The sequence below is a fragment of the Erinaceus europaeus genome, chromosome 20, assembly GCF_950295315.1.
Source record: "Erinaceus europaeus chromosome 20, mEriEur2.1, whole genome shotgun sequence".
Lineage (NCBI taxonomy): Eukaryota > Metazoa > Chordata > Mammalia > Eulipotyphla > Erinaceidae > Erinaceus > Erinaceus europaeus.
The window spans coordinates 17088070-17113148 of record NC_080181.1 but is presented as its reverse complement, the minus strand read 5'-3'; the positions used below and the strand labels follow the sequence as shown (position 1 = coordinate 17113148).

Genomic DNA, 25079 nt, shown 5'->3' with positions numbered 1-25079 from the left:
TGCATCTCACACCTCCTACACAGAGAGGCGTATATTTGATGTAGACACTGCATCTGGGAATACTGTTTTGATTCACTGGGAGATGGCTGTGAAGTCTTTCAACAGGGACAGGCGCTGCAGGATGCAGGCTGCAGGGGAAGCTGTCAAGTCATTCCAACCACGTGAACCAGGAGCAGAGCGGTAGCCATGATACATGAGGGTGTTCTGTGGAATCCTGAGCAAGTACCAACTAGAGAGACTGCTGACATGTGACCGTGCCTTAGTAGAGACTCAACCCCGGCAAAACCAAAGAACTATGTATCCGAGCTACCTGTTAGCATGGATTTTATCAGATCAACAAAGTTATAACGCTGAACGGGTATAACAGCAATATGAGATCAGACAAGAGGAACGGCACATTTTGGAAAGAAGCAGAGCAGGTCCAGAAGACATGAGTGAGTTAGACTAATAGGTGATCCAGGCTTTCATGCCTTCTCCTACATCTATTCACTCCTGCTTCTGCCCCAATTCACATTCCTCAACTCACGGGATATAAGAGTTCCTATAGCCAACCAAAATTTAAAAAATAAAACAGAAAAATAAAAAATATATCAAATACTGGTCAAATACTGGTCAAAGCTTGCAGGTGCATTAAAGGCCTACACAAGAGTTACTGCAGAAAACTTTCTCAGTAGTGAATATGTCCATGGGCAGACAAGGAATGTTACGTATCCTCATTCACTACAGAAAGAGAGGAAGAAATCAGAGCTATGTATATACACAATCTTGGGGCCAGGTGTGGTTGAGAGCTGGGAGGTCTGAAGAGGAGGGGAAAAAAAACAGTGCCAAGGTGGTACTGGAACATGCAGATCTCCAGTCTTCTCAGGTCCAACAGAAGCTGACAACTACCCAAGAAGCCCTCAACAATCAGGTAGATGCATCCTTTGATGTCTACCAACCTGTCTCCTTAGCTGACCATCAACAGAATGACAGGATGGCAAGGATGGAAGTTACACAGTTGTTCAACAATAAAAGGTTCCCTTTCGTTGTGTATTATTTAATATTTCCACTGGCGGCTGTCTTGACTACCCTCAAGCCTTGATGTGGTATAATTTCTTCAGGAAACTGGTCAGCCATGTGAAAAGCTTTCATCACATCAGAACACTCACACCCTACAAGAGATATCAATTTCTCCTTACCAGAATTGATACTCAAGATGTAAGTCTGTCTTTTCTACCTATACCTTCACTGGTGCTATCATTCAAGGGTTCAGAGTCTGCCCAACCTATCAACATAGTTTTCCAGACATCACTGCTTTGGATCAAAGTTTCCATCTTATGTCTATGGAAGTGTACCAACAAGCATGTGACAATGACCATGGACACAATGCCTGACCAGGTGTCCCATGACCCAGAAAAAAATTCAATCAAATAGTGAACGGGTCCATTAATATTCCAGCCAGGATGCCAACTAAGGTATTCCTCACAACATCACTTCTAATCAAGTGCCCTGAAGACTGAAGAACTACCCTCCAAGATTCACTATGTGCATCGTGATGATGGGTTATACATGGTGCTGTACTCCAGAGGAATCTTTGAAAAGGGGAGTCTGTTGATTCTAAGACATCTACACCATGGCTGCTACCTTCAAGGACTAATTTAAAACATCCTGAAACACATCTTTCCCAGTAAAGTTTAATGCAAGGCAGGCAGAGTTAAGTGCCAACAGAATTAATTATACATTCAGCTACTATAAAAGCTCCCAAGGAAAAGGGAGGGTCAGGTGGGTGGGCTCTACCTGTTGAACTTGAGCTTGAACCTGATTAGATGAAAATTTTCTTCCCCCCCCCCCAGATGAATATTTTCCATGCAGGTGTCGTGAGTAATTTGGGGTGACCCCTCCAGCTATGAAGCCAAGGGAATACTGTGCCAATAGAATGCTCACATTCATTGGATGTCAGCCTTTTCTCCAGCCCAGCCATGTTTGAAGGATCCATGCATTAAATGTCCATGGTGACATGGATGGAAGCTAGCCATGGGATCAACAGCATATACTCCCACTCTCATCAAGGTTGACTTGCTTATCACTACCCAAAACAGAGGGCAACACTGAGCAACCTGGGTGGCACCATTTCCCAGTTACAGCTTGATTATGGGTCTCTGCTCTCATGGAGGAGACAGAGCTGTCCTCAGTGGGACAGAACATACGTTCTGGGTTTGGATGTGATGTCCTTGCTTGTAATGCTTCCGTCAGGACCACCATCCATGACCTTACAGGATTCTGTCTTCACCACTGTGGTATTTCTCATAACCCTGCCTCTAATTAAGGAGTTCATTTCTCAGGAAAAGAAGTGTGGCAGTGGGCCACACTTCTGAGGCCCATGGAATTTGCTCTGGTTATATACCTCATCGCCCAGAAACAACCAGCCCTAAAGAACAGTAAATTAGCTACTGAGGTCTCAGCTGTGGTTCCGGTTGGTAGATGAGATAACCCCCTGAAATGATGCCGTTTTGCCCTACAGAGTGCTTCTATACTTTGACTCCATGACTGTTAAATGCTGCTATTTTCCTATAAATAAGATGCAGAGATTGCAGAATGAATGGGATGGAATCGGAAGAGGTTTCTCTCAATATTAAAACTCACAACTCATTTGTGGGGCTTTTGCTTTTGATCCACTGCAGCTTTGAGCTCTGCTGCTAGTTTGGAAGTCTTGGCTCCCAAGGGAGAAAATCTTCTACAGGGATAAACATGAATGTTTCCATTGAAATTGAGATTCCCATTTAGCCATTCTAAGTTCCCTGAGCCACTGAAGCTCTGGGAGGAAAAAGTCGGTTCTTACATGACTTGGGATAGCTAATACCAAAAGGAAATTTAATTGCAGTCAGTGAAGAGTCCAAAGGATTCTCAGGAGCATCCCTCACCACTTCCATGTTCTGTAGTAATATTAACAGAAAATCATAGAGAGTAAAGAAATGCAGGATCTAAGGGTTTGGGGAGGAAGGTTTGGGTCACTCCACCAAGAAGAAAACACTGGTCAGATGATATCATACATGAAGATGGTGAAAACGCAAAAAGATGAAACAGTGGAAGAAGAAAAATTAGGTAGGCAGGCAAAAAGATATTATAGCAATGATTTCTGTGTATTTCTTTCTGTGTATTAACTTGTTCATCTTCCCTTATTATGTCATACAAGTAAGAGGTTAATGCTTTGATTTACTCTTGAAGTAAAATATATTCTGGTGATGATAACATTGTTCTTTTGGGAACATGGTCCCAGGCCTTGGTAGTGGATAATGTCATGGAGATGGATGTGAAATGCAATGACTATTGAGATTGTGCATCTTGGGGAAGAGTCAAAGAATGACTCTCATTGTTAAAACTAACAAACACACACATTATGAGCTATCACTTTACACTGATGAGAATGTCCTACATCAACAAAACAGAAAATGACAATTGTTGACTAGGATGTAGACAGAAAGGAAATTTGTCACACTGCTGGTAGAAACGCAAACTCATACAGCCCATATGGAAAACTTACACAAATTTACAGGGGAGCACCCTCTGATGCAGCAATACCAAGCCTAGGCGTATATTCAAAGGACACAGAAGCACACTGAAAGGATATGTGCGCCCCTGTGTTTATAGGGGCATTATGTACAGTAGCTGAAGTATGGAAACAACCTAAATGACTCAGCAGCAGATGACTAGATAAATAAAGAAGCTGTGGGATGTATACACAATGGAACTCTAGTCCACAGTCACAAAGGATGAGATTGTAATACTTGGAACAGAATGGACAGAATTGGAATCGATTATGCTGAGTGACGTAAGAAGTGAAGCACAACTACCAGATGGTTTCTTTGCATGTGGAATATAGAAGACTAAAGCAAACAAGCTTGCAAAAAAATTTTAAAAAATGATAACCATACTGTCTCTTGTACATTATGTGAATTAAGATGGTTACAGGAGGTGGGGGGAGAGGGGGCACACAGGACCTTCATCAGGGGAGGATGTGATGACTTACATGCATCATGAATGAAGACTGAAATGCGCCTGAAATCTGACAATTGTGTAGGACAATGTTAAAATCTCTAATAAAACTTTTTAAAATGTTTACATCTTATTAGATAAAAGAACCATTGTTTATGGTTGTGGGAAACTCAAGTCTGGGTAGAAAGAGGGATATGGATGCTGAGAATGCAAAGAGGGAACTTGAAACAGCTGAAACCTTATCTTTCTGATTTAAACCCATCCTTATAAAGCCCACTCTGTGAAATGGGGGCTTCCCCTGGGCCACCTGCTCCTACCACGCCTGTCACTTGGGGCATCTGGAGAGGACTTGCAGGGCTAGAGGAACAACAGAGAGCTTAGTCCTTCTACTCGGGGGCCCTGTCTACTTCCTGTTCCAGCCACACACCCCTCCCCAAAAGTGGTGATCAGTTTTAAGGCCAAAGCTCAATCGGGTTTGATGTTTTTCTGCTGTGGCCTCACTGTGGCCATCAGAGACACCATTCCCAGTTAACAGGACCCCCTCCTCAGAAGGAATGAGTGGGCCCCAACCCCACCAGAGAGCCCACCCCCCAAACACAGCAGCAACACCAGTCCCAGCCAAGTAGTTCCCTTTCCTCAGAGGGCTGGCTTTCAGCTCTGTGGGGCCCCTCTTTCAAGAGTCTCTTCCTCCCTTTGTTCTCCAGCCCTGGGGTGGGAGCTGCTTCCTATGCTGCCACTTCCCTGATCCTCTAGAGGTCCCTTCTGCCTTTTCAGCTAGTGAGCAATTCATCTGAGCCACTTCACAGTTCTTTATGTTAATTCTCTATGTTTAAAATGTTCAAAATACCTGGTATGGCTTCTGGCTCTTGATTACACCCTGACTAATTCATCTCTCTAGGGGGGGGGGGGGGGAGGGTCTGCACAACAGAGTGGCAGACATAGGTGGAAGCCCTGCCTTTGAACCCGGCCTCCACCATGTCTATGCCATGAGATCTTCCATAGGTCTGAGCTCAGCACACCCTGCCCGGTGTGTCAGATTGCAGCAGTGCCAGAACTGCCCAGAGATCCCCCTCATTCACGTGTGGTTTCTTCTTCTCTGTCACCTCCCAATTCTAAGAATGACAACAAGATCATTCCTTTGTATTAAAGTTGAATAATCAGGGGCCGGGTGTGGTGCACCTGGTTGAGCGCACATGTCACAGGGCACAAGGACCCGGTTTCAAGCCCCCGGTCCCCACCTGCAGGGGGAAAGCTTCACAAGTGGTGAAGCAGGGCTGCAGGTGTGTCTCTGTCTCTTTGTCTCTATCTCCCCCATCCTCTCAATTTCTGGTTGTCACTGTCCAACAAATAAAGATAATTAAAAAATTTTTTTTCTTGGGGTGTGGGGGGGAGAAAAGTAAATGGGATTTTCTGGTGACCAACATGATTTCACCCCTCCTCCCCCAAGCCCCACAATCATTTCCTGTGAAGCAAACTTGCCACTTTTCCTTCTCTTGTTATCTATCCCCCCCATCTCTGCCCCCAGGGAACCCTCAATAAGAATGGAGAAATTCATGAGTAATAATACTCCATCCCTCAGATCAATGGTCGAAGATCAATGGCTATAATGCAGAGAATTAATCCATATTCATTAGAATGGAATTGCAAATGGTATTATAAAAACTTCCCCTGGAAATCTATGGAAGGGAATTAAAGAGAAAGTGGTTCAAATGTCACCACTGGTTGGCAAGCCACAGGTTTGAGAAACTCAGGCAGAGGGAGTTTCCCTTGATTTCCAGAAACTGTTTTAAAGGTCATTTAGGGACTTGGCTATCTGGCCACTCAGAGGCAGAGGATATGGGGATAGAGAGGAGGCCTCTCTCTGTAAGTGACTTTGGGACTCTAGAAAGTATAATTTACTATGTGAAGTTCTGGGTCACCTCCAACCCCAGCACCCTGTAATCACTGGATTCCTTCCTGCCATCACCAGAAGTTGCAGCCATGCTGGAAGAATGTCAGGTATAGTCAGTAACCCAGCAAACTGCCCAGGGGGCAAGTAGGGCCCCTCCTACCCTACTGGCTTGAGTGGAGGGTCTCTTGCCATACCCAGAGCCAGATCTCGCCTTCTGGGTACACCAGTTTCCAGCATCTCAGAAAACAAGAACAGGCACTAGCTTCCCCAGGAGGCCTGGGGATACTGCCACTATGTGGGTGCCCCATGGGTGGAGAAAGTTCACAAGGGTACAGGACAGGATGGCGCTGCACTCCCTTGATCCAGCCAAGGCCTGTCTGGCATCTCCCTGGGGTGTCTGAAATCCCCCTGGGGTGGGGGGGCTAGGAACCAGGGGCCCCCACAACCTTAACCAATCATTAGGTTTTTCTGGTTTTTGCTGTTGCTGTTTTGTTTTTGCTTACATGGCACCAGGAACGTGCACAGGGTCACCTGCAGACACGATATCACCGAGGAGTCTCCAGGGCCTGATACTTTCACCACAGCACTGCTCAGCTATCTGTGGAGCTTCCTCTGTGTCATCTATGGCACTACCATGTGGTGCCAGGGCTCAAACCCAGGACTTCCCTTGCATGTGACAAGACTATTCTGGACAAGTCCTGGGTTTTTCTGGGTTTGTTTGTTTAATCTTTCTTTTCTTTTTTAACCAAAGAACTGCTTAGTTCTGGCTTATGGTGGTACAGGGGACTGAACCTGAGGCCTCAGAGTCTCAGGTATGAGAATCTCTTTGCATAACCATTATGCTATCTACTCCCATCCCCCTTTCTTTTTTTAATTTTTATTATCTTTATTTATTTATTGGATCCAGACAGACAGAAATTGAGGGGAAGGGGGTGATAGAAAGGGAGAGAAACAGAGAGACACCTGCAACACTGCTTCACCACTTGTGAAGCTTTTTCCTTGCAGGTGGAGACTGGGGGCTCAAACCTGGGTCCTTGCGCACCGTAACCCTGTTTAATCTTTCATGACAGTGCTGTGTGATAAAAGTAAATGAATCTATTAAGTCTACACTCCGTCCCTTCTGCCTCAACTTCCTGCTATTCTCAGGGTTCACTAACTACCCCAGGCCTCAATTTTCCCTCTGGAATATATCTATCTTTCTCTGGGAAAGTGCTAAGCATTCAGGGGAGGCAGTGTAGATGGACAGAAAAGGCCATAGAGCTGAGGGAAAGTTTAGGAAATCCAGCAACCACTTGATGCAGCTTGCTGGTGCATCTGCCAGACTCCAGGCACATGGAGAAGAGTTCTGGCCCAGAAGCCCCTCATCCAGGCCTCTTCCCTGCAGGCCATTCCCACATGCTCGCCTGTCTTGGGGGAGTGGGGGGGGAGGGGCTTAAGCACAGTCTTTCTAACAACAGGCCTTGGGCAAAGGATCAACTCCCCCTGCTGGGTGGAAAAATGCTTTGGTGGCAAAAAAGGGTCTCCAACAGGTGTTTTTCAGCTGTTTGCTGAACTAAAAGGAGTTAGAACACAACTCCAGCCCTGTGCTTCACTGTCTCTTCGGGTGGAGGATGGCAAAGGCAAACAGGAATAGAGCGGGGGGGGGGGGGGGGGGGGCCAACAGAAGGACTGGGTGGAGCCCACACCGCCATCTACACACACCACACGCACACTGTGCATCTGCTTGCATGGGCAGTCAGAGGAACCTGCTGGTTCCCCGCTGCTTACTTGAAAACCCGGGCTTCAAGAGACAATTAAATATTGATATCTTTACATCTCAGCATTTTCTTTTCAAATCCAAACAGCCCCAACAGGAGCCATCGCGGGCACTTATTTAACTCCTTCCAAACAACCACTGGGGAGGTTTATCCTTTTAAAATGAAGCCATTCCGAGCTGAGCTGAGAAGATGCAACAGGCTGAGGGGGTGGGGAGTGGGTTGACTCTCCTGAAACAAGCCTGTGGGAAGCCCTAAATGGCTCTTTTCTACTCGCCCTGAAAACTGGTACTCCCAGGTCCAGTTTGGTCTCCCAGATGTGCCCCCTCGGGTCTGAAAAGGACAAAGGCAGGCTTGCTTGCCAGCTCTCCCCAATAGGCACTCCAGTGCCCTGCAATCAGAGGCTCACCAGGGTTATGCAAATTGCCTGTGCATAATGACGCCCTCATCGAGCAGATTAACCCAGCAGGGGTACCGGACAGGAGCACACAGGTGCTGGCTGCTTGGCTCTCCACTCTGTCCCAGCACCGAGGGAGAGACTGACAGAGAGAGAGAGAGAGAGAGAGAGAGAGAGAGAGAGATATGCAGGCCAGGAGCAGGCTGCTAACAGCTTCCCACAGCACCACCTTCCCCACCTGCCTCTGGGGTTCTGTCACAGACACACTCTTACCTCTTCTCTTAGTCCCTCACCTCCTACCCTGCACTGGCTCAAGGTCAAGGCTACAAGCAGAGAAGCAATTACAGAAGCCAGACCTTCTGCTCTCCATAATGATCCCAGGTCCATGCTCCCAGAGGGATAAAGAACAGGAAAGCTTCCAATGGAGGGAGTGGGATACGGAACTCTGGTGGTGGAACTGTGTGGATTTGTAGCCCTCTTATCCTACAGTCTTGTTGGTCATTATTAAATCAATAAAAAAAGAAAAAAGAAAGGGAACAAAGCCTTTAAGGCAAAGGACTAGATAAGGAAACTCTCAAATGGGCCAGAGCATGTCCCCTTGAGTCATTGACATCAACACTGAGTCAACTCTCCCACAGTGTGGAGGAGAAAACTAATGTCCTGATATTCTCCATTAACCCAGCTTAGGATTCCAAAACTGTAAGGTTGAGATGGTCTTTGCGGCATCAGTCTACAGGCACATAGCATTATGATGCATGTATCAGGCACCATGTAGTCAGTGAACCAGGATGTGAACCCCCTTCCTCTAAATCCTTTGAAATTAGAGGCAAATGATCATGAGCTTTTAGTATAGGGAGAAGGCTCATGACTTTTCGCCAGCTTCTTCATAGGATCAGAACCACTTCTACGGCCTCTACTGAATGGACAGGCCTGAAAAGCAACCATCCCAGCACAGTGTGATCAGCCTTAGGACCAAGACACTTTGAGGGAAGGTTCCAACCTTCAAAGATTAGAGCCCTAAAAGGCAGGGCCACTCCTTTCTAAGGTAGATCTTTCTAGCCCCACTTCATGACAAAGGAAACAGACACTCAAAGAGGTGAGGTCCTTTGTCCTTTAAGTCAAGATCACACACCAGTAGAGACATAGTGAAACCCAAAACTGATTGCAAATTCAGTGCTGTGCTGGCTCCCTCCCGCCTTGCCTCCCTGTAGCTGCCTTGATCAGAGAGCCAGGTCACAGGATTCCCTCAGGTTCACCAAGGAATTGGTTGGGGGCTGGGTAGAAGGAATGGGAGCCTGCAATGGCCTTTTGGATGCTGAACAGCCCTGGAATGGGCTTGGTGGCCAGGCACCTGGGTCCTGAACATGTACTTCACTTTGCATGCTTCACTGGACTTTGTGGAGTCTATTTACCACATCTAAGACCAATTTCCTTCCCTTCAGTTGCTTTGAAGATAATTGAAGGTACTTGCATTGTCTGCCTGGGAATGTAAAAAGCTAGCTAATGCTGCAATCGATGCTTCCTGCTTAATGCTGCGCCTCCGCCCGCCTGCCCGCCCTGAGCAGCCTCCAGTGACGGTCTGGGCACATCTTCCCGGCTGGCTACTTTGTTAATCAGAAAGGAGCTGGGGGCTGCGGGGGCCCTCAGGATAATGGCAGGCAGATTGAGTTGTTAAGCCCGAATGAAATATTTAGTAGCACCATTTGCAGGGTTTGGCTGGTCAGAGCAGTCCTCTCAGCACTGCTTGGGGATGGGCTGGGGAAGGCGCCCAGCTCAAGCTCCCCACGCTGGGGGAACTGATGATTGCCTGCTCCAGCTTTCTGGGAGGGAATGGGGGGGGGGGGGCAGCACCAGAGATAATGCCGCAGAGAGGCAGGAGGCGAGGGCCAGCTAGGAGGTGACCTCCTGGTTGGCACTGCTCCCAGGGCAGGCTGCCAGACACCCGCATAGCCCACACCTACAACCCCTTAAAGGGCATGAAGTAGGAGTGCCCATCACCAGGGAAAGAGCTCACCGTCCCCAGATATCTGTCCACACCTTGTCCAGGTCCAGATATTTTTGCATGGAAGATTAACTTACCATGTAAAGCCTAACAAGGATTTATTGGACTAGGTGCAGCTTGTGGCTGTGAGAGGAGGGATAGAAAGGGTATTCTCCCTGCTTGTCCTTCTTAAACTACTCGAGGAATGGAGCATCAAGTCCTGAGTGATTTTTTTACTACATCATACTTCTAAAAATATTGCTTCTCAAACTACTGAAGTTACAGGCTGGGGAGACAGCACAATGGTTCTGCAAAAAGACTTTCATGACTGAGGCACCAAGTCCCAGATTCAACCTGTAACACCACCATACACCAGAGCTGAACAATGTACTCATCTCTCAATCTCTCTCTCTCTCTTTCTCTCTCTCACTCTCTCTCCCTCCCTCTCCCTCTCCCTCTCCCTCTCCCCCTCCCTCCCTCTCTCTCTCTCTCTCTCTTTCCCTCTCCCTCTCCTTCTCCCTCTCCCTTTTCTCCCTCTCTCCCTCTCTCTCTCTATCTATCTATCTATCTATCTATCTATCTATCTATCTATCTATCTACTATCTCTATCCCTCTATGTCTTTCTTGTTAAAATATCTAATAAAGAAATAACTGAAAATAAAGTGATGGAAGTGACATGGCACTTGCATGAAACTTTGCAGACCATGTGTTCATTCAGCACACACTTGCCTCCCAGGACCAGGCAGAGTGTGCTAGACTCCCTAACCCGCCCACACTCAGTATTTATCCCTTCTGTAACACCTCATCCCCAACTGGCCAATGCCTGAATGCCTGAATGCCTTCATGGATAGGGAATGAGTTATTTCCTATTGATCCTCCAATCCATCTTCTTTAGAAAAGAACTCCTTTTAGACAGTTACTGGATGGTATCACTCATATGTGGAATATAAATAACCGAAGCAAATGAAGTGACAACACACAACAGAAATAATTCTTAGACCCCATGGAACAACTCTTCACTTGGGCTGACAGAGGGCTCAAGGAAGGGAGCAGGGAGGACTGGGCCAAGGGGTCAGTCTACTCAGGAGATGGAAGTAGGACTGGAGGCGGCACAGTGAGTGAAATGCTTCACAGAGATGTGAAGCTGTACTTCTAAAATGTTATAGTACTGCAAACCAATGTTATACGAGTAAAAGTGATTCTGTGTGGGAACTGGTTTTCTGTGAGTAATTTTAGTGTTTCACAAAATTATGACATTTTAGGGCTATCATTTTACAACCATACATGGAGTTTAAAAAGAATAATAAAAGAATTTCCTTTAAACCACACTGTATTTCTCTTCAGCTTCTTTCTACAGCCTCAGTCCTTGTTTCCTCAGTCAAAATGTCACCCATGTGCCCCAGTTATTGTTCAAGCCTCAGTAGAGTCCTCCAGTTTTCTTCTAGGCCAGCAGAAAGCCAAATGGAATTGTGACTCCAAAGATCAAGGTGGGCTGCAGCAGGAACAAGCCTCTTGAGTGTCAAGTAACTTAATCCTTCCCCTGGCTCCCTCATATGCACTTGAGCCCTTTTCTATGTAATTTCCAAGTCTAACACCGAGTTGAGTTAGCAGTCACAAAACTCTGTCATTAAAAAAAAAAATTAAAAAATTGTTTGCAAGATTCCTATTTTTGTCTGGGATCAAATGGCTCGTGTCAGATAAATATTCTGGCTAATAACCAAAACCTCCAAAGCCACAAGACAACTCTTAAAAATCACTGGAGAGCGAGCTGGTGAAATAGCTCGCTTGGGTAGCGTGCATCTCTGCCAAGTGCACAACCCAGGTCTGAGCCTCGCTCCCCCCTCACTGAAGGAGGTTTCAATGCAGTGATCTCTTTTGCCTTCTCTCTGTCCCCTCCTTCTTTGTCTCTATCTTAAAAACAAACAAACAGACAAGCAGAAACATCAGAGCTATGAAGGAAGCTGTTGTGACTCCAACAGGAGTCTGGAATGATCAGCATACAAATATCGGGTAACTCAGTTTGCAGACTTTGGACTTTTGCCTATTTTCCTAGCTAGGCTTCTCCCTTCACATTCTCAGTGATTTTATGAATAAACCTCTCTTTTGCTTAACCTTAAATGGAGCCGGTTATTTTGCAGCACCTAGATATTTGCCTGTCCCACAGTCCATCCTTGACGCGCCACAGCCTAAGCCCCTTTTAAGTTTTAGTTTCAACAGGAAGCCACGATTCAGGAGTCACAAAATCCCAGAAAGCAGAGAAGTGTGAGAGTCATCCTTCAGTCAGGAATGCTGTTCCCTCAAGTTGTTCCTTCACTGATTCACATGTGGACAAGCCCAGAGCAGCAGCTAAGACACCATGAAGTTGAGAAGAGCTTTCAACTGTTTTGTGGGCCAAAGAGACAGAAATTGGAATTCAGAGCTTACACAACATCCAGAATATGAAGGCTGAGGTTCAGTGCCACCCCACTACCACCCCCACCACCCCTCCCCCAGCTATTTGTGATCTATAAACATCTGTCCCAGGGCTGAGCCACCTGATCAAACATGGCTGTGAGGTTGGGGAATGGAAAAGACCTGTCAGCCCTCAGGTCTTTGCTTCAAAGATGCCAGAAGGGGACAGACACCGGGTGAGTTGTGCCCCTTTCCTAACAGGATTTTCATCTTGGTATGGTCCCAGAAGGGAAGGTGCAATGATCAGGAGGAGGAGGAACATGTCTTTGTGCAGCCTCTTCTCTCACCAGGGCAGCCCAAATGAGCCCAAGGACAAAACCAGCTTCATTAGAGCTGCTAGCACAGTGGTAAAGCATAGGGCATGAGGTCCAGAGTTCAATCCCTGGTACCACACATGACATGGTGATATTCTCTCTCTCTCCCCTCTCCCCTCTCCCCTCTCCCCTCTCCCCTCTGCCCTCTCCCCTCTCCCTCTCCCTCTCCCTCTCCCTCTCCCCTCTCCCCTACCCCTCTCCCCTCTCCCTCTCCCTCTCCCTCTCCCCTCTCCCCTCTCCCTCTCCCTCTCCCTCTCCCTCTCCCTCTCCCTCTCCTCTTCTCCTTCTCTCTCTAATACACACATACACACACACACAGAAATATCTCTTTTTCTTTCTCTCTCTCTTCAGGGTTAACACTGGGGTTTGGTGCCTGCACTGTGAATCCACTGCTCCTGTAGGTCATCTTTTTTCCATTGTTGTTGTCCTCAGTATTGCTGCCATTGTTGTTGGATAGGGCAGGGGGTGGGGGAGACAGAGGGGGAGAGAAAGATAAGACACCTGCAGACCTGCTTTCACCGCTTGCAACCCAGTGCGCTACCCCCAGACCCCCGGAAATATCTTTTTTTTAAGTTCATCATTAGAAACAGTATAGGTGGGGCCGGGCAGTGGCGCACCAGGTTGTGCACACATGGAATGAAGTGCAAGGACTGGCATAGGCATCCCTGTTTGAGCCCCCAGCTGCCCACTTGCGGGGGGGGGGTCGCTTCACAAGAGGTGAAGCAGGTCTGCAGGTGTCTGTCTTTCCCTCCCCCTCTCTGTCTTCCCCTCTTCTCCCCATTTCTCTCTGTTCTATGCAACAACAATAGCAGCAATAACAACAATAGCAGCAACAACAATGACAAAAAATACAGGTCATAGCAGTCAGGGATGCTTCAGTGTCTTCAGCATCTGTGTGCTGCCTAAGCCTATGTGAAGCCCCACCCAGAGGTGATGCCATGCCACTCACAGAAAGGAAAGAAGGAAGCCTACTGGTGAAGTCTAGAGGGAGTGGCCCTCTCCTCTGATTGAGACCTGTGTGTGTTGCCCTTGACCCCAAAGTCCATGTAAGCAGCTGAGTCTCTAAGAACTGGATGAAAATTGTTCTTTGAAATAGCATTAAGTGGAAATATCTGTATCTGTATCTTTTACAAGTCTTCCAGTGCTACGGAGATAAGACTTAAAGATAGCCTAGGAGGAAGAGGAAGAGGCCTGCTAAACACTCTAGGATTTCATTTGGGAAATACTAAATCCAAAGAGTAAAAAGTGAGTAGGAAGTGCAGATTCCTTCACACACTGGAATCCAACTTCAAATGCATGTGGTCTTCCCTTCTCGAACTGACCAAGCAAACTAACTAGAAGGAGATAACAACAGCATCATCCAAAGAACACATTTTTTCACAGCAACATGTGGTATTCTCTACAGCAATGACTAGGCAGGGTGAAAGAGACAGCATAATGCTTATGCAAAGAGGCCTTCATACCTGAGGCTTCAAGGTCCCAGGCCTAACCTCCAGTACCACCATAAACCAGAACTGAACAGTGTCTGGTAATAAATAAATATAGGGCAGGGGTAGATAGCATAATGATTATGCAAGTCCCAGGTTTAATCCCCCACACCACCATAAGCCAGAGTTGAGCAGTGCTTTGGTAAAATAAATAATTAAATAAAAGAGATGATTTTTTTTTTAAAGACTAGGCATTCCAGGACATAGAATGAAATGGCCAAGAAACAAGTTAGCAAACTATGAAAACAGACTAGAAGCTAAAATAAATACATAAATACTGCTCTCCTCAGATACAGACTTTAAATTGATTACGGTGAATATTCTCAAGGAAACAGATCAAAATGGAAAATATCAGCCAAAAAAAAAAATATCCTCATGGGAGTTCTTAAAAAGAATAAAACTTCAATTCTGGAATTAGAAGTGTGTATATAATAAATGAGAAGTGTGTAAATATAAAATTGAAACTTACAATAACTCTGATCAATAAACTGAGTATAACAAGAGGTTGGAAGGCAACAGTCAGGCTGAAAATTAAAAAAAAAAACATTCTAGGAAGATGGAAATGCAGCAAAATGTATGACAAATGGCACGTAGTGGGGGGAAAAAAGCTAGCATGTGAAAGTGAGATATCAGAAGAAAAGTAGAGAAAAGAAAGTAAGACAGGTGATATCTGAGGGGTCCAGAGAGAGTTGACCTAGTCCAGCATAACATCTATAGCATCTATAGCCATCCTGAGGTCCATCCTGGGTTTGAGACCTTTGTACTCTGTGGGTAGTATAGTGGTGCAGTGCAGTAGTATTTCTCCTTTTTCTCTTTCTTTCCCCCTCTGTATAAAATAAATAAATAAATAAATAATCAAGGGGGCCAGGCGGTAGCGTAGCGGGTTAAGCGCACATGGCACAAAGCCCAAGGACCGGCATAAGGATCCCGGCTTGAGCCCCCGGCTCCCCATCTGCAGGGGGGGTCACTTCACAAGTGGTGAAGCAGGTCTGCAGGTGTCTGTCTTTCTCTCCCCCTCTCTGTCTTGCCCCTCCTCTCCCCATTTCTCTCTGTCCTATCCAACAACAATAATAATGTCAACAATGATAAACAACAAGGGCAACAAAAGGAAAAAAAAAAACGGCTTCCAGGAACAGTGGATTTGTTGTGCAGGCACCGAGCCCCAACAATAACCCTGGAGGCAAAAAATAAATAAATAAAAGAACCGACCTGAGAAGTCACTCAGCAGTGCATATACAAAGCCCTTGAGTTCACTTCCCGGTGTCTCATATAACAATAGAAATAAAAAAGACAGCTGGTATATATCTTATCCAGTGCGTGAAGACCCTTCAAGAACCGTTAAATGGCAAAGCAAAGAGTTATAGCTAGAACTCAATGAAAGAGATGAGCTGAAGTCAGAAAATAACTATACAAAGGATAGCAGATGACTTAGGTCAGCCTAGTAGAATAATAAATCAAAATAATCAGGAATGCAAGATTGGTTGAACAGTCAAAAAATCAATGCAATTCACTGCATTAACAGACCGACAAATAAGAAAGATAAGTCATATAATCATCTCAATAGATGAAGAAAAGCATTTGGCAAAATTAAATATCTCTTCCTCATCAAAACTCAGGAAAACCTAGGTAAAAGAGACAGTTTCCTCAGCCTGATAAAGATCACTCACAAAAATATAAACTGCATTGAGATTCTCACACTTGTGAGAATGGCCTGAATCAACAAAACAAGAAATGACAGGTGCTGGAGAGCTTGGTGGGTGTGCAAACTGGTACAGCTCCTTGAAAAGACTGTATGGAGAGTCCTTACACAAATAAAAATGGAATCGCCTTATAATCTAGCAATATCACTATTAGACATTTATCCAAAGGGCATGCAAACACGAATTCAAAGGGACATATACACCCCTATGATCATAGCTACATTATTCACATCGCTAAAGAGCAGAAGCAGTCTGAATGTCCATCAACAGGTGACGGGCTAAAGAAGTCATAAGATACATACTCCACGGAATACAACTCCACAATAAAAAAAAATACGCTATTCTGTCCTCTGGGAGAAAATGGACGGAACTGGAGGTGATTATGCTTAGCCAAATATGTAAAAAGATGAAAGACAATTACCAGATGGTTTCACTCATGTGGAATCTAGATAGCTGATAGTTATAAAGTTAAAAAAAAAAAAAGCAACCAAACAGAAGTAAACAAATGTATCTAAGACTGTGAAAACTATAATAGTTACTACCTCTGAGAGATAGGAGGGTAGGGAGACAAAAGTTTGGTGGTAGGTAAAGTGTGGAACTATACCTTTCTACACTTACAAGTGTTTAATCCACTATTAGTCACAAATTTTAAAAAGAGAAAAAATATACAGCTAACATCTTGTTTAAAGAAAAAAATCAAGAACATATTCTCTAGTGAATTTTATCACACATTTAAAAATGAAAATGTCCTCTATACACAAATTCTTCCCCAAAAAAAGAAAGTTGCACTTTCCAATTTATGAAGCCAGTATTAACTTGCAAGAAGATTATGATAATAAGAAAAAACTACAGGCTACTCTCTCATGAACATCAAATGCAGAAATTCTAAATAAAAACTAGCAAATTAAATGCAGTGATATATTAAGAGATTAATTCATCACAATCAAGTAGGATTTACTGCAGAAAAGCAAAGTTTGGGAGTCGAGCAGTAGCACAGCGGGTTAAGCGCAGGTGGCGCATAGTGCAAGGATTGGCCTAAGGATCCAGGTTCGAGCCTCCAGCTCCCCACTGCAGGGGAGTCGCTTCACAGGTGGTGAAGCAGGTCTGCAGGTGTCTGTCTTTCTCTCCCCCCCTCTGTCTTCCCTTCCTCTCTCTATTTCTCTCTGTCCTATCCAACAACGATGACATCAATAACAACAACAATAAAAAAATGGGCAACAAAAGGGAAAATAAATTAAAAAATAAAAGAAAGAAAGAAAAGCAAAGTTTGCTTTTACCATTGGAAAATCAGTCAAGGCGATTGATTACAATTTATCAATTAACAGAATAAAGAATAAAAATTACGATTACCTCAACAGATGCAGAAAAGCTGATACCATTTCAAGTTCAAGTTCAAAATGTACCAATAAACTGATAGAGATTAAAACAGTTACGGGCAGGGGAAATAGCTTTATGATTATACAAAGTGACTCTCATGCCTGAGGCCCCAAAGTCTTCGGTTCAACCTCCCCCCCACCACCATAAACCAGAGCTGAGAAGTGCTATAGCAAAAATAAAAATAAACAAATAATCTGACTGAGTTTGGAGTAGGGCACCAAAGTAAAAATCTCTGGGTGGAGGGTGAGGGTAGATGCTCAGCATCACTGGGGGGAGGGGGGGAGGATGGGCTGGGACACAGTCTTTCAGTGGTGGGAATGGTGTTTATGTGCACTCCTATTAACTTGTAGTCATATAAATCACTATTTGATTAATATTAGAGGGGAAATTTGATTGAATGTCTCACACTTTTTAATGCACAGACCATAGGCTGTCTTTGAAAAAATGTTGACTTTCCTAAAAGCATAGTCCAGGGAGAACAGAAGCAACCGGTGGTGTTACTCTATAAGACACAGCTATACATAAATAATGTCAAAGGACATAAATTATGGTGATGTTGTGTACGATACAGCAAATCCCAACACTGGGATTTTCAAAGTTAACCCAATTGCCAAATAATTTCACTATAGCAATAACTGTCTATTGCCTTCTTAAACCCTAAGACAGCAGGAACCTCCTGCTTCCTCTATAGAGCCTATATTTCCCCCAGTCTTGGAACTTCTAGGCTGGGGCTCACTTTTCTGCACACTTCTCTCAATTCATACCAACTGACACTGCATCTGCTGATCCCAACCTAATCAATGCAATGAGTACCACCTCGGTATGCTTCACTCCAGACTGTGTCCAGAGACGTCAGGTGTGGAATGTCAACCCTTCAGCCTCATTACTCAGGTGAGACCTTTCCTTTCTCATAGGAGTCTCTAATCCATTTCAGGTGGTTCACTTCTGAACAAAGTCCCAAAACCTAGATATAGACCAGGTCCCATGAGACAGGGCATATGTTCACATGTATCCACAAATTAGGGCAAAATATATACCTGAAAGCAAAAGTACACCATAGTCTGCAGTGAGTCAATAAATGAAGCAAGCAAGTAGAAAGACATAAAAAGACACGATAAAGTTCCTAATGAAATTGTTTCTACTTACACTTAGATACCCTTCTCACCTATTTCCTATTACACTTCCCTCAGTCACACCAAAGCTAACCTTATCAAAGTAAGGACTGCAAAAGCCGAATAAGGGCAAGAGACTGGCATACTTTTAACGATGTCTCTTGAGTCACTATCAGGCCACCCCATCATCTGGGGCCCTAGTCAGGAAGTCCTGAGATTCCCAAACAGATATATTGGGCCTAGACCTCAAATAGGTTCCTTTCTCCATTTTTACCGGTCATCTCCATCAAGAATAACATAATAGACCCCTTTGTGAGCCCCCATAGGACCTTGCCCTCAATGTGGATCAACAGTAGTAGAGAATGTTCCATCCTCTGAAGGGAGGCTGGACAACATACTCTACCACCTGAGGAACATGAGTCCTGAAATTGGGGCAGCTTGGAATATTCCTACTCATGACCATAGAATGTGAGCTCAGATCTATAGGATGCAGAAGCCACATAGGCTCCTAAGTTGAATATGGGCCCCAAATCAGATCAAATTGATGGGGTTTATAAGTCAACAATATTTATACACCTTTCTCATATTTGGGAGCTACTCTTTTCCCTGCTCCAGCTTCCTAGCCTTTTTTCCAGCCATGACATCATCTCCCCAGACAATAACTTGGATCCACCTACATATCAGATGTCAGGCTCAGGAAAAAAAAAAAAAAAAGTATAGTCATGGGCCCTTTGTAATATAACTAAAATAGGTCTACTAGCTATCTACAAAACAGAGACCCCTTATGATTGAACCTGGGATTTTGGAGTCTCAGGCATGAGAGTCTTTTTGCATAACCATTATGCTATCTACCCTCCGCCCGCCCCAGTTTCTTCTTGAGAGTGCAATCTTCTCAATTTCATAGACTTTTTTTTTTAAATGAGCCAGGGGAGCAAAAAAAAAAAAAAAGAGACCCCTAAATCTTCCTCTACAATATTCCAGCCTTTATGATTGATTAGTCAGCAATTTTTGGCTCTATATGTTAACTCTTTTTTCAGCCACCAGGTTCCAGATATTAACATGATGCCACTGGACTTCCCTGGACAGACAACCCCACCAATGTGTCCTGGAGCCCCATTTCCCCAGAGCCCCACATCACTAGGGAAAGAGAGGCAGGCTAGGAGTATGGATTGACCTGTCAATGCCCATGTTTATCGGGGAAGCAGTTAAAGAAGCCAGACCTTCCACCTTCTGCACCCCACAATGACGCTGGGTCCATACTCCCAGTGGGATAAAGAATAGGGAAGCTATCAGGGAAGGGGATGGGGATGGGATATGGAGTTCTGATGGTGGGAATTGTGTGGAGTTGTACCCCTCTTATCCTAAGGTTTTTTTTCAATCTTTGCTTTTTATAAATAAAAATTTAAAAAAGAAAAAGAAAAATTAAACAAATAAAATAAATAAATAGTTAAGTCAAGTAAAGCAAGACTATAGTGCCCCATGCAAAACCTAATTTAATTTTTGTATATGGCCAACAAATAAGTATAACAAATAAGGCTTGAACTTGTATATATACCAACCTCCAGCACCTGGCCCCCTTACAAACTCTATTAAGGTAAACTCAAGAAAACTTAAATGAGTGAGGAGATGTATGTGAGAAGATACATGAAATTAGATTCCTACAGCCAATAAGGAAAAATACAGAAAAAATCCAATAGGAAAGTGGGGAAAGTTGAACAATGATTGCAGAACAGACATCTTTGTATATGAAAAGGAACCCACTTTCCTTAGTTATTCAGAAAAATACAGATTAAAATCTCAATGAGTCACTGCCTGATACTCCCCCACAACAGTGACTGTTTAAACACTGATAATCACTCAGTGTAGACCAGGAGGAGGCACAGACAGAACTCTCACAGACAACTGGTACAAGCACAGATGAACACAACCTTAAGTCTACTCCTAAATCTTTCCCTAACCAAAGTCATTATGTGTGTACCAGGACGTTTTTCGTTTCTTTGTTTTTACCAGTGCACTACTCCACTCTGGCTTGTGGTGTCTGTAAGGACTGAACCTGGGATGTCAGCCTCTTAGGCACTAGATGCTTTTTTTGCAGAAGCATTATGCTACCTCCCCAACCTCCTGAAGACATTTCCTAACCACAACACACTGGGGTAGGGGAAAAGTGTTCCATCATTTGCAAAATGGGGAAGTAACTGTGTGGAAGAGTCATACAGTGGAATAGTACACAGCAAAAAAAAATGTATAAACTACATACACTATAAGGAGGTAACTTGCATGTCTAATGTGGAACAAAAGAATTCACTTGTAGTGGAGGCTATAATATGGATCAATTTCTATGATATTCAAAAGCAGGAAAAACTCCTCTATAGCGATAGAAGTTACAATCGTGATTTGTTCAATGGGGTGAAAGCCCAAGAGAGAACTGTAAAAGGTCTTGGGGGTATAGTCTATTTCTGGCTAGGAATGGTAGGTAGTTGACAACATAACAGTCAATGTCCTCTGGGCTCTAATATGCGTAAGATTTGTGCCATTCTCTGTATACATTTCTGCTGTTTATTTTTAATGCTTACCCAGATCATAAACATCATCTGTGGCAATGTTTTATATATGTATGCCTCTAAAAAGATTATGTGCTATACATATACAACTATATGTGCCAAAATGCTAACAGTATTTATGTCTGAACATTGATTTGTGAGTAAATTTTACTCTCCTCTTTATACCTTTTTTTATATGGTCTACTGAAGGCTTGCTAGGAGAATTTTTTTTTCATAAAAACTAAAAATAATAAAGAGTTTAAGTACGGTCCTAATTTTCAGATGGTAAAAATGGTAATGTGGCTCTGTTTAAAGAAGAAAAGAGTGCTCTTCACTTACACACACACAGCTGACGCGTCCACATATGAAATAATGTGCTGTTTAGCAGGGGTATGCAGACGTAAGGAACACAGTTTTATTTATAATGGACACAAATTGGCAGTGTTGAAGCTGAATTATGGTCCATGGGGGTTCATTATATTCCTTCCTCTACCTATGTGTTTGAATAATAAAAAGCTGGAAAATAAACACATATTCTTTCATAAACAGAGAATTTATGCATGGCAGAGTACCCATAGCAAAAGCTATGCATAGTCACTACACAGCAAAAAAAAAAAAAAAAGTGAATTATTAGAGAACCTTTCTTCCACATTATTTGGACAAAGGGTCACTGAATTAAAAATAAAATGTGGAGGGGTGCTGGGTGATAGTGCAGCAGGTTAAACGCACATGGTGCAAAGCATGTGAAGACCGGAGTCAAGGATACTGGTTCGAGCCCCTGGCTCCCCACCTGCAGGGGAGTTGCTTTACAAGCAGTGAAGCAGGTCTGCAGGTGTCTATCTTTTTCTCCCTCTCTCTATCTTCCCCTCCTCTCTCTCTGTCCTGTCCAATAACAATGACAGCAATAACAACACAATAATAATAACAACAACAATGATAACAAGGGCAACAAAGGGGTGGGGGAGAAATGGCCTGCAAGAGCAGTGGATTTGTAGTGCAGGCACCAAGCCTCAGCAATAACCCTGTATGCAAAAATAAATAAATAAATAAAACAAATGTGTGATGCACAGGGTGGTGACACACTTGGTTGAGCACACGTATTAACAAGATGCAAGGACCCAAGTTTGAGTCCCTGACCCATACCTGTGAGGGCGCGGGGGGGGGGGGGGGGGCTTTGCAAGTGGTGAAGCAGGGCTGCAAGTATCTCTCTGTCTCCCTCCCTTCCTATTACCCCCTTCCCTCTTGATTTCTAGCTGTTTCTATCCAATAAACAAATAAAGATAATAACAAATAAATTTAAAAATGAATAAGATGAAATATGTGACTTGGAGACTATGTTCAGAAGGTCCACTGGGATTCAAGCCTTAGTCAAGAGTCCAGCACAAGACCCTGTTCCCAAGGAAGGAGGCCACTTTTAAGACCCTGACCTCCTGGATCTAACAAGGCCAAAAGTCCCACACAGCATAGAGTGACTAGAATGTGAAGTGTGGTAGTGGAGACTCGCCCTGAGGCCTCTCTAAAAGGAGACACAGCATGTATCCTGTTCTGGCATCGGGAACTGTGTTGAGAAGTGTTTTAGCCTTTCAATCTAAGAGTTAGGACAGGAATTTGTAAAGAAGTGAGAAAAGAGGGACTGGGTGGTGGCACAACTGGTTGAGTGCACATGTTACAATGCGCAAGAACCCAGGTTGAAGTCCCTGGTCCCCACCTGCAGGGGGGAAAGCTTTTTGAGTGGTGAAGCAGGGCTGCAGGTGTCTCTCTGCCTCTCTCTCTCTCTGTTTCCCTTTCCCCCTTCCCTCTGAATTTCTGGTTGTCTCTGTCCAATAAGTGAATAAATAAATAAAATTTTTAAAAGGTAATTTTTAAAAAATTTTTTTAAAAAGAGAAGTGGTAAAAAGGTAGAGGGTGTCCTGAATTACCTTCTGCAGAAAGGTAATCGCTGCTATGAGTCCGAACAGAGCTAGCTCATAGGAATTAGCCTCGATAGTTATTAGAAATATATCAGATTGGGCGAGGGTAGATAGCATAATGGTTATGCAAAGAGACTCTCATGCCTGAGGCTCCAAAGTCCCGAGTTCAATCCCCCGCACCACCATAAGCCAGAGATGAACAGTGCTCTGGTGTCTCTCTCTGTGTCTTTCTCTCTCTGCATCTCACTCAAAAATAAAAAATAAATAAAATACTTAAAAAGAAAGAAAGAAATATATCAAATTTTCTCTGGTTAGTCTCCTCCTGACTATTATCTATTCTTCATCTAAACGGATCCATCCTTATCTATTTATGTCTTTATTTAGATAGCCAGAACACTACTCAACTCTGGCTATTAGTAGTACCAAGTGCCAAACCAGGGACCTCTTGCATTCAAGTGTCCTGTATGACCTCCATGGCGCTAAGCTGACGACCAATCTTGGCAGGCGCAGTCATTCCTCAACTGGCTTTACTAACCAATCTACTCTCAGTGCCCTAAAATATCTTTTTCTATAACTCCTTTTGATTAATGGAACACCAATTACCACTAACTAGATTTTCAACAAATCTCAAGTACAGGTCAAAGACCTTCATTTCTCTTGGAGAAAGGTGTTAAGTAAGAGGAGTCAATAAGGTAACAAAGAAATCTTCTAAGTGGGGAAAAGACATCTATACTCCTCCATACCGCCCCCCCCACACACACACACACAAATGCTACTGCCTAACATGTACACTTTGTTCGGGCTTTTAATCTGAGAGCAACAAAAACTTGAGGACAGATTAATTATAAACCAAGGCATCCTCTATGCCGACCAGTGAAAAAAGAATGCTAGACACATGGGCAAACCACATCCGTATTTTTAAAATTTTTCTTACAGTCAGTTTTTGAAAGCAAAAAAAAAAAAAAAAGAGTGAAATAAATTATGTATTTTGATGAATCTAATATATCCAAAATATTGCATAACAACAAAAACTGTTAAGGAGACATGTCACAATCTTTTAGTAGTACATCCTTGAAATTTAATGTATAGTTTACTTTTACCTTTCAACAACCACAGGTGGCCAAGGCCTCCCTTAATAGGTTAACACAATTCTAGAAGCCAAACAAGGAATGGTGGGTGTCCCTTGTCAGCACTAAGGACCATTACAGCTCAGGGCCTGAACTTCCAATGGCTTATCCAGTGCGCCCATAGTGCCAGCCGTGCCCAAGCCCCAGCAGACCTGTTCTGCTCAAGTCTAAGGGCACCACCAGCAATTATCACCAACAATGATGATGAAACTAGAAAAAAAAATTTCTATCTCCTAGTCCCTCTTTTTCTACCTTGAATGATAATACCTGACTGTATCGATAAAGTTAAATGATTTAAGTATAAAGATATGCTAGCTTTTCTACAGGCCAGTGAAGTCTAGTGGCTCCAGTTTCATGAGATTGTGGCAACCAAAAGTACTAGAAGAAAATATAATCCCATTTTCTTCATGCAAGATTTGCTTAACTAATGCTGGAACATAAAAAGAGGTAAATGAAATAATGAAAAGATACTGTGGAGGGGTATGTGATGCAAATTAATCATAGTCTCCAAGGGAATGGTGGGGCAGGATGATGAGGTGAAGAAGGGTGGACTCTGGAGTCTCACTGCGTGCCTCCAGATATTTCAAGTTTCTCATCGGCAGAATGGGATAGTGGGCACCTACTTGCTAGCTTTTAAAAGGATGAATCAGGAAAAAAAAAAAAAAAACCAGTGCCTGGCAAGCAAGTTCTGCATCCCAGAGGATGTGCCAGTAAAACAAATAAATAAATAAAACAAAAATTCGCTTCATTTTTTAAGCTGTTAATTATTTGCTCAGGAGTCAGTAAGGACCAGAAGCAGAGAAACACAAGACATACAGAAGAGCAGGAGTTCACACAGGGCGTGGAGCCCCACTCAGGCGACATGCCCTGTCCAAGAGAGGCTGCTCAGAGCCCTGCAGTCCCAGACTTTGGATCTGTTGCTTGTGTCCTGCTCACTAATGAAATCTCCAGAGCAACACTTTGCCCCGGGAGCTTAGCCTTATCCAATCTGTTCACCATTACTCTGGCTTTTGATAGACATTAAGCTCAAGGAGAGGATGGGTAAGTTTCCTGAGGGCTTGGAGAG

General features: G+C 43.9%; 1 long non-coding RNA gene and 1 pseudogene across 1 annotated transcript in view; one reads left to right on the top strand and one right to left on the bottom strand.

Moving 5' to 3' along the window:
* The window catches only part of LOC132534999 (uncharacterized), a 380416-nt gene that overhangs the window by 213239 nt on the left and 142098 nt on the right, over window positions 1-25079 (bottom strand). The gene's annotated exons all lie outside the window — the stretch shown is intronic.
* The window catches only part of LOC132534960 (glycosyltransferase 8 domain-containing protein 1-like), a 36168-nt pseudogene continuing 36139 nt past the window's right edge, over window positions 25051-25079 (top strand).